This window comes from Ischnura elegans, chromosome 6 (assembly GCF_921293095.1).
Source record: "Ischnura elegans chromosome 6, ioIscEleg1.1, whole genome shotgun sequence".
Lineage (NCBI taxonomy): Eukaryota > Metazoa > Arthropoda > Insecta > Odonata > Coenagrionidae > Ischnura > Ischnura elegans.
Window position 1 is genome coordinate 12,072,914 of NC_060251.1, and position 10,668 is coordinate 12,083,581.

The 10,668-nt window shown below is 38.5% G+C and overlaps 1 long non-coding RNA gene across 1 annotated transcript; it reads left to right on the plus strand.

The window, feature by feature from the left end:
* Positions 1-2,918: 2,918 nt before the first annotated feature.
* LOC124160353 lies at positions 2,919-8,652 on the plus strand. The gene is made up of 3 exons (XR_006865144.1): positions 2,919-3,002; positions 5,916-6,191; positions 8,285-8,652. It is a non-coding gene; the product is annotated as an uncharacterized LOC124160353 (long non-coding RNA).
* Positions 8,653-10,668: the final 2,016 nt, after the last annotated feature.

The following is a 10,668-nucleotide window of genomic DNA, read 5'->3' on the forward strand; positions in this document are numbered from 1 at the left end:
GTATATCTGTGAACAGCCTATGAAAATCCTTAATGACAAATGTAATTACAGTCAACGCACATATTATTAGTTTTTGAGTGACATTTTCTTTAATGTTAATATATGATAGAGTTTTAACTTAAATCAGTAAATGAGGTCTATCTTCAATCATGTATATTCACTACTTCAGGGCTAACACCTGGGCCAACTCCCTGCTACATGGGCGGCCAACCACCCAAAGGTAAGGGAACCTTACTCTCTTCTCATTTTTAATTGTTGCAGCTTTTTTCTAACAAAAAGTATTCATCCCTCTCTTTTAGAGCACTACAAGACTAAGATATGTACTTTCAGCTATTATAATAAGGATTATACCACCCCAATTAAACAGTGTAACCTACTTTTTTTGCCGCCTCCCCTCCCCTCTCTCACTTGTACTGACGAAAGGGCCTCGACCAGCATAACCAAGAGCAAAGTGGAAGGGCATGCGACAAAAAGTGGACATTATTTCTAAATGTCCCTGCTCATTCCTCAATATCTATTTTGGCATGCATTCTGCTGTAATCCTAACTTAGTACATTTAAAACCCTAGCAAAGATGACAACTGCAGGCAGACGGAACCCACATAGTATTATGTGTAGGGATGGTCGAATCAGATACAAATATCCGCAGATATGGCCCTTCATCGGATACATCGGATCCGAAGTCGCAGAAGACATAGGATCTAGATGCAAAATATTAAATAATAGCTTCAGTGAATTCAACTCCCAACAAGGCTTGAAAGAGTTCCGAATCTCTCTTCGACTGCAACGTCGCATGCAATTCTTGTGTTACTCATGAACCGTTTTGCTTGAAAACTCTCGCAGAGGCTACGTAGGAGAATTTCAGCCATGGAAAATAAAAAAGGAAAGATACGAATGGCACATATTGTGACTCTTCCCAAGAGATCAAACATTCATCGGGGGAATCTCAGCGTAGGTAATTTGAAAACGCATCTGGATTCGAAAATTTCCGATCAGAAAGTTCCAGCTCCGAAAATCAAGGATCCGAAAAAAATCCTGGATTGGCCCATCCCTAATTATGTGGGTTCCATAATGCTGTTTACTGTTAATATGGGGTATTAATAATCCTGCTCACGGCAGTGCCCTGCGAGGTGCCTCCAGTATACATCTATGCTTCTTGCCTGAGAGAAGGCTTTGCCGCTTTGACTGCGATGCCCCTAAGCACGTGCCTATATATGTATCCTAAGGGTTGAACAGCCCCAGGATGCAAAAAACATTCACTCAAAGTGCCTATCAATTTCCAAGGGTATATATGTCTTATCATCATTAAAAAGGCCAATATGACATGCATTTTATCATTCTACTTGAAGAAATAACCAGGAGCAATAGCATGTGTTATAAGTAGAGCAGTTCATCTTAAGCTGACTCATGATGAATATCATTTAAATTGTTTTTTTTTTCAGCCATAACACCTGCGGCCACTCATCCCGCTGCGACATTAGGGGAATGACACCTGCCCCAGGCCTGCAGCACATCATCAAAACGGTATGAGATTTGTTCGTATTGTCATTTTTCCACATACACATATAGGTATATATTCCATATTCCAAAATCCCAAAAATTATACACTGGCTCAGGGACTATAATTTGGAACTCACTCCAGATTAACTTAAGCCTTTGCATCAGCACTCAACGTGTTCAAGCACAGGCATTCGAATATGTATTCAAAGACTAACTAATCCAGGACTATGTGGATGGAATCAAACTTTCTAACAAAAAGTATTCATCCCTCTCTTTTAGAGCACTACAAGACTAAGATATGTACTTTCAGCTATTATAATAAGGATTATACCACCCCAATTAAACAGTGTAACCTACTTTTTTTGCCGCCTCCCCTCCCCTCTCTCACTTGTACTGACGAAAGGGCCTCGACCAGCATAACCAAGAGCAAAGTGGAAGGGCATGCGACAAAAAGTGGACATTATTTCTAAATGTCCCTGCTCATTCCTCAATATCTATTTTGGCATGCATTCTGCTGTAATCCTAACTTAGTACATTTAAAACCCTAGCAAAGATGACAACTGCAGGCAGACGGAACCCACATAGTATTATGTGTAGGGATGGTCGAATCAGATACAAATATCCGCAGATATGGCCCTTCATCGGATACATCGGATCCGAAGTCGCAGAAGACATAGGATCTAGATGCAAAATATTAAATAATAGCTTCAGTGAATTCAACTCCCAACAAGGCTTGAAAGAGTTCCGAATCTCTCTTCGACTGCAACGTCGCATGCAATTCTTGTGTTACTCATGAACCGTTTTGCTTGAAAACTCTCGCAGAGGCTACGTAGGAGAATTTCAGCCATGGAAAATAAAAAAGGAAAGATACGAATGGCACATATTGTGACTCTTCCCAAGAGATCAAACATTCATCGGGGGAATCTCAGCGTAGGTAATTTGAAAACGCATCTGGATTCGAAAATTTCCGATCAGAAAGTTCCAGCTCCGAAAATCAAGGATCCGAAAAAAATCCTGGATTGGCCCATCCCTAATTATGTGGGTTCCATAATGCTGTTTACTGTTAATATGGGGTATTAATAATCCTGCTCACGGCAGTGCCCTGCGAGGTGCCTCCAGTATACATCTATGCTTCTTGCCTGAGAGAAGGCTTTGCCGCTTTGACTGCGATGCCCCTAAGCACGTGCCTATATATGTATCCTAAGGGTTGAACAGCCCCAGGATGCAAAAAACATTCACTCAAAGTGCCTATCAATTTCCAAGGGTATATATGTCTTATCATCATTAAAAAGGCCAATATGACATGCATTTTATCATTCTACTTGAAGAAATAACCAGGAGCAATAGCATGTGTTATAAGTAGAGCAGTTCATCTTAAGCTGACTCATGATGAATATCATTTAAATTGTTTTTTTTTTCAGCCATAACACCTGCGGCCACTCATCCCGCTGCGACATTAGGGGAATGACACCTGCCCCAGGCCTGCAGCACATCATCAAAACGGTATGAGATTTGTTCGTATTGTCATTTTTCCACATACACATATAGGTATATATTCCATATTCCAAAATCCCAAAAACTATACACTGGCTCAGGGACTATAATTTGGAACTCACTCCAGATTAACTTAAGCCTTTGCATCAGCACTCAACGTGTTCAAGCACAGGCATTCGAATATGTATTCAAAGACTAACTAATCCAGGACTATGTGGATGGAATCAAAGAATTACACAGTCTAAGGTATATTTTCATCACTGATGGACCCATTCAGTTTTTCAATCTCAGTCCTAACAGTTCCTTCCTCACAATGAGAACTTTTATGTTGAATGGGCATACCCAGTGGAGGGCAAGGAGGCAACTGCCCCCCTCCCCACCCCAGAAGCGAAAATTTAGTTAAAAAAAAAGTTATGAACAAATTTTCCTTTTGAAGAAAAATAATATTAGCTGGAGTCATGAAAATAAAATAAACATCATTATTCTTTCTAACAAATAAGTATAAAAACTAATCAATTGCTGTCATAATTTCCTTAAAACTTTGGCTTCATTAGCCTTTTCTCTTCACAAAAGTTACAACTTGAATAACCAAAGCTAGTCCCCCCCCCCCACCTAGATTTGATTCTGGGTACAAGCATGGAAAGTTGTAATAATTTGGTACCAAAGTAATTACGAAAGGAATACAATAAGGAACATTTACATCTGGAAGAAAGTTTTGTGTCAAATAGTTCAATACCCACACCAATGTTCATGGCAGATGATGTGGTATACTTTTTTTTCTCCCTGTAGCCTTGCTGTTTCCTGCTGAGAACAATTTCCTCATGTGATACGTGTATGTACCCACTACAGATGAACTTTGCCTCTGATTTCGTTCATGCATTTTACCACCTTCTGATGGAAATAGCAAGTAATTATCCATCCCCAAGAAGGAAATGGAGTGGTTATTGATTTTTTCATATTTTTTAATTCCATCGTGCGCATGATCATATCAAATTTCCAAAATATTATGACACCGGTGGTAAAAGTGCCATGCCAAAAATGTTTACCCTTCTGCAGGGACCTATCGCCTACCCTCTGGGAATCTACCTGTGTCACATGCCGCAATAGCACTGAGCACACGGCAGGGAAAGAAAAGAATGAAATGAAACTCCCTTTCTCAGCTCAGCTCACATGTTTTACTGAAAATCTTCTCTGCTACCAGCGTTTGAGATAGCCAATATATGTAAAGCCATCTAATAGTCATTGCTTATTTTGGGGTAATCTGCTGATGACATCTTAGTCATTGATAGTTAAATACGGATAACATCCTTACGGAATTATGTATTTCGTTCAAAAGAATTAACAAGTAAATAGAAGAAATAGCAAAAGAGGAATAACCTCTTGAAATTTGATGTATCTTTCCAGACACTGGATCACGTCTATCGTGGAAAACTGAAGGTCAAAAGTCAATACTTAATTGTCCATTTGAAAATTTGGTTGATAAGGTAATCTTGACCGGACCAATTAATTTCCCTAATTTTATGATTCTTGATGTTTAATGAATTTCAATAATACATTACGCATGTTATCCTTTTTTCTCATTGCATGTGCAAGGCACGTAGCCAGGTAATATATGATCAAAATGACCTACTGAATCTAAATATGACATCTGTTTCCTATCATCAACCACCATTTTTGGGGGAAGTCCTTCCTCCAACTTTCATCATTTTGCTATCATTTGGTGGAATGAAAAGGATTCTTTAGCATTTATATTTCTTATTAGGGTTTTGAGAGGTACAAAGTTCTAAAAGATGATCATTTATGCTAAGGAGATAGAATTGGGGGGGATTAGTAAACAGTCTCCATTTTTCAGGGTCACATGGCATCATTAGTTCTATCAACATCTAGTTCTATGCATTTAATTACAGTAAAAAACCAAGCCTTCATCTTCTGTAAAAATTTCAGTGTTGACTGTCATGTACTTGTAGGAAAAAATTTTTATGCCCTTTACAAAGAGATTGGCACCCATTCACATGTAACTTTGTGCCATATGTTACAGCAGTTTGACCAAATACCAAATTTTGGTCAAACTACTGTAACAAGTGGTGCAGCAAACACTTGGAGCCCAATCCTAGAGCTCACGGCCAACTTGGCAGCCAGAGTAAAATTTATAAGCAGTTTGAAGAATTAAACGCTTAATTTGCTAGTCATTTCACCAAAAAAGCATAGCAAAAAATAACAACAATGAATCTTCACAAACGTCAGACCATCTCGGTGGGAGTGGGTTAAAGTCCTCGCCTGCCAAACCAAAGGTCGTGGGTTTGAGTCCTGCCCGGGTAGGTTGCCCCTACCCTGGGCATGGTTGCATGTGAAAGTCATCGTTTCATGTTACGAATTTCCCCCGTTGTGAAAGGCCTAAAATGAGCTGTTTTTTGGACGATGTAAACAAATAAAATAAATTAATATAACAACCTTTGTCATATTGTTTTGAGAAACTTTATATGCAAAAAATCTTAGGCTCAAAAATAGTAATTCATCAAAACTTGAGGAAGTAGAACAATTTTACTATCGGGCAAAAACTATAAAGAAATACAGATTCAGCTGTAACAATGTCAGGGAAGGAATAGAATTTGCAAATGAGAATATTATATCCTTCTTTCACTTCCGTCTCGTAGCAACCATTACAATGTTGTCTTACTTCTAAAACTCTCTCTTCTTTTTTTCTCTTAGTTTGGGGCGGGATCTATTTTATTTTTCTTGTTACTTCCATTTTTTAATAAGCTTCATACTCAATTTCAGGTCCCATATATTCTGTTTGATAGAAGTACCTATTGTTGTAAATCATCCATTCAAAATTGTTTGTATTTGTTTTTTTTACATTCAATCTGTTTTTTTTGCATTGAAAGCAATGGTATATTATTTCTCCATTACATTTTCTCTTAGATTGGTAGACATCCGAAGGAATGATCCATTTTCTCCATTGATAATGGATCATACGCCTGTGAACCAGTTGGATGTATTCCTGCCTGAATCAATGAAGATTGCCTCTACTTGCAATAATTTACATCCAACGAGAATGATTTTTGTGAATGACATTGCCGCTTTTTTCTTCTGAAGGTCAAGGTGAAGATGATGAGTTGCAAGTAGCCTCCATCCCAGGCTCCCGTCTGGCACAGAAAAATATTGTTCATGGTGGTTTATCAACCGTTGATCTCAGAGGTATTAATACCTACGTTTCATATTATTCAACCTGTGCCAATTACTGTACGTTATTTTTATTAGAGTAGTATGTTCATGATTTCTTCAATATTCAAGCACATCATTTTTTACTTTCATTCAGGGGTGTACTTAACGATATTGAATCGAACCATTGCCACCTCTTAATATGAAATAATTTGTTCAGCTACCATTAATTTATGAATGATCACTGCCTTTTAAGCAACAATTACCTGAACAAAATATTTTGCAAAAACATATACTTTATCTCTAGTACCAAATAGGGTAGTTTCCGATTTTTATTTTATTGCCCAAATGGAAAGATTATTACTCCTGGAGTACGAATTTCACACTTTTAGATTTTTAAATGACGATATCTATTTTTCGAGATAAAATGAAGAGTGAAAATTTTCAAGTGCGCGAAAATGCGACAGCTAAGCAGGAATGATAGGAAAAAGTCCGTGTGACGTATTTCTGGTTCCCCTGCTGCCTTGTTTAGTGACCTTGGGGTGAGGCTTGAGCGCTGATACGACGCAGGCTGCTAGCAGGTAGCCGAGTACCCTGCTAGCTGGTAGCACTTGGCTTAAATAAGGATTATTATTCCCCTATCAAACGACAGAAATTTTCCGAACTTAGGTATTTTTAATGTGTGATTATTAAGAGATGTTTCCCTGAGCTCTGTGCCTCATCCATGCATTAATAATCTCAGACGATGTAAAACTCCTATCTACTTGTATAGAAACTAGGTCCCTGTGACGTCACGTGGAACAGAATCGCATTGGCACCAATCTGGCCTTTTCCAAATGAGGATAAAATTGACCGTTTCCATTGGTCTAAATTGGGATTTCTAAAACCAAATAATTTGTACATTATGAATACACTAATGGTGGGCAAGGAATCACAATCGATGCATTTCGTTTTCTTTGATGAAGGAAACTACCCTATTGACGCAAATAAAAATTTAATTATTGTAAACAGATATAATAGGTACTTATCACGCCTTTCAATGATACTTTAGGTCATCATAATAATTTACACTGCTGTTCTTCCCTGTCGCCTGTTCATTTCCTTGCAGTACATCAGACTAAACATGTATATGTTGTGTAATGAGACACATAATTTCTTGCTGTGTTGAAAGAGTTGAATACAAAATTATTTTTCTATTTAAAGAGCTACAAGCTAGATATACTAGCTATAGCAAAATTACTACTTACATGATACTGCTACTGGGACTTGATTCCTGGTAACAGGTTTCATGGAACAGGTAATTCATTGGTTCACCATTTCCTCCTGAAAAACTTTAATACATATGAGTCACGGTTTTTGGGCATTCCTCCGCGTTGTGTTGTTCAAGACAGTTTATCCAGTCATCTAGCTGTCGTCTTCAGATCGGAATTAGTGATGCGTAAATTTCGCCGTCTTATATAGGAAATTTAGGGATATTAGGTCGGTTCTGATTGGTTGGATCTCAGGTGGGCTCTGATTGGTCATTGATGTAGAAGACCCTTTTCCATGTGTTGGCTAATGTGTAGCCGTCTTCTCTGTTGCAGTTATCAGGATGCTTAGTTATCTTTATAGCTTCTGGGATTAACCTAGGTAACAGCTTTCATTACACAGGATTTAAGCTCATCGAAATCCACAGTGTGGCAGGGTTCTGACCACACGTGCTCCGAGACGGCGCGGCGGAACTGCTTGTTCTCCGTGGCGTGTTCATGTTCCCTTTCTACTGGTTTAGATAGATTGGCACCTCTGACCCGAAGGCGCCAGCAGGATGGCTGGAGAAACTGTTGTCCCCTATGTAAAACCCATCATGGAGGAACGTCTGAAAGCTGAGACTGATATGACGAAATGCCATGCAAACCTCACACATAAATGGAATACACGTGTCTAAAATGCACATATAGAAAAGCAAGTACAGAGTGTTCGGATAGCAATATCCTCATACATACTTGAATGAATCGATGATTGAGTGTGAAATAGTTTGTAGGTCAGTAATAACAGGTTTTATCAATTTTGGTACACCATTCCTCTATCAAGTTCTTAAGGATTCTGTCATACTAATATCCTTTTTTCATTTCTCTCTCATGTCATTTTAGATACTCTGCAGGTGTGTGCAGATTCTTATCCTCCTCACTTCTGAAGGACCACCCCCTTGCAGAATTGTTGAAGCTGTCTCCGCTCCAGTAGCAGCTGAATTGTTTTCTTCATCACTCCTTCTCTCGCTGCAATCCCAATGGAAGTAGCTGATTTGGTCACCTGGCTGTAATTTTGTCATTTTTTTGTGTTCCTGAGCAAATCCAAAATCCAATTTCCTAGTAGACTTAGGCGAAAGATTGGAATCATTGCTTCGTCCTCCTCATCGCATCACAGCGGAAGAGAATTGACTTAAATGGCCAAACATTCTATGGTTCATCATGAAAGGCTGTTTTTTGAATGCTAATTAGTTTTCTGGTCAGTAAAAAGATTCATCCAATATGCTGTATTTTTTCTTTCTCTTGCTGCTTCTTTCAACGCAATCTGAAGGAAATAAGTGAATCTGGTGGGCTGGACTCATTGATGGCTGTAATGTTGGCATATACTGACACTCGTAGTGAATCCTAATTACCATTTGCGAGCAGTCTTAGGAGAAAGATTGGAATGGATACTGCCTCCTACTCGTCAAGTCACCGAAGAAAAGAATCAAGATGAGGTACTTAACAACAATTTTAGTTTCGAGTATTTCAGGCTGTTTTTTGGGCGACCCAACTGCCTCCAGGAATGTTGGCACCATTTTATTTGCAGATAACCTAATACTTTCATTGGTTGTCTTCTCACTATGATAACCTTGATTTGAGAATTTTCTCACACTATTGTTTGCCATGTGAGTTATTCCGAGCTTTTCTTTATTTTTAAATGTAAAAATGTATTTTATATCCAAAAAGATATCTTTTTCTCAGATAGTCTCATGTCGCCTTTGTGCCCTTATTGTGAGTTCTATGTGAAATTCATCAAATTTACTGACAAGTCTACCTAGGATTGATATGTGTTTGCTTTTTATCCTGAAGAAAATTATTAGCTTGAGTACCAACATTTTTCTTATAAAATATGTTGCGCTAATGCCTACATTAGTTTGTGAATAAGAATATGTTTCAAATTAGTCATTTGTTATTTCCCCTAATGGGAAAATGATACCAATCTATGTACGTTTGTACGTACATAGACGGCTATGTACATTTGGTAACGTTATGGTCATTTTTTATTACCTATATTTATATGCTGTTATATTTTCATACAATCCTAAGGCTTACCGGATGAGGGAAAGTGATATCCAGAGGTATAGTGAATGTTTCTTCAGTCACAAATATAGAAGGGAGTAAGATGGCCAGCATTCGAGACAAAGCTAATGTCTGCATTCCTTCTTCATAGCGTCTAGTCTTCACTTATATCTCGACGAAAACATAAATCCCATTACTTCGACTCTACCGATACTAATGCCGTCTATCTGTACTTCATCAAGAGGTTTGGGAAAATAACTCAGACTCCTTAATCCAGAGAAATCTCCGTGTACTGATCTAATTACAATCTGAGTATTTAAGGAATCAGCATGAGAGATGGCAGATGAGGAATCAGCCTTACTTGAGGATTCTCTTTGAAAAAGTATTACATAACACATTGTTCCTAAAGATCGGAAAACAGCGAACGTCACACCTATATTTCTAGGTGGAGATAGGCAAAAGCCTAGTGATTGCAGGCCTACATCAGTCATTTTGATTTTCTGCAAAATATTATTTCCAGCTCGATCTATATAATGGGCCATTTAGGTAGCCAAAGTTTGTTGACGAAAGATCAGGTCGGATTAAGAAAAGAGAGGTCTTGTGAAACCTAGGAAACTATTTTTTCGTAATTTGTGCCATGAAGAAAGAGTATGGAAAGCGGGACCGAGATGAACCTGACGCTGGCACTTGAAATTGAATGGAACCAAGGGGACCATGGCTTATCGTCCCATTCAACGGAAGCAGGATTGGGCTGAAATTGATCTTTATAATCCAAGCAAGCAGGAATCGGGCAGTCTCTGATAATTCTCCGCACCAATGGGATTCCAAATCCTGTCCACGGAGTAGAAAGTAAACACACAAGCCACCGTAAAACCCTATGCCCATGTTCATGATAAATTAGCTTCGCAATCAAAGCAGTCTCTAAAGTTGGAAGCATACGGTATAGGAAAACACGTGATTGGTTTGTTCAAGAATGTCATAACAGATCGCGAGCAGAGTGTTGTAATGGATACAATTAGCTATGACACTGTACAAATTGCATCAGTTATATCGGAAGGAAGTGATATGATGTAGGGCAGCGAGGGGAGGGGTTGGGGGATAAAACCCCTCCCCCGAGCTCGTAGAATATTTACGTTTAATCCATTTCAATTAAATATTTGGATATTGCGAATAACAAATGTAAGGATTAATAAAATATCCCTCAGAAAGCCGCAAAACTCACCATT